This window comes from Penaeus monodon, chromosome 24 (assembly GCF_015228065.2).
Source record: "Penaeus monodon isolate SGIC_2016 chromosome 24, NSTDA_Pmon_1, whole genome shotgun sequence".
NCBI lineage: Eukaryota > Metazoa > Arthropoda > Malacostraca > Decapoda > Penaeidae > Penaeus > Penaeus monodon.
In genome coordinates this window covers 29,137,600-29,137,821 of record NC_051409.1, presented here as the reverse complement: position 1 = coordinate 29,137,821, position 222 = coordinate 29,137,600, and positions in this window count along the sequence as shown.

Sequence of the window (222 nt, the reverse complement as noted above, 5' to 3'; positions counted from 1 at the left end):
CGCTAAATGTCAAGGAATTGATACAAATTTAGCTTGAGAGTTTTCTGTCCGAAAGCGAAATAAATGTTCGGAATATGCTTCGCACTATTTATCTTCTATTTTTGAATCCTACGCGATCTTTCGAACAATTGCTTGGTGTGCTTTTAAAGTCATAAATTGTTGTTGTTGTGATGTTTTTATCTCTTGGTGATTACAAGGCCCGTTTCTCTCCCAAAGGTTGTT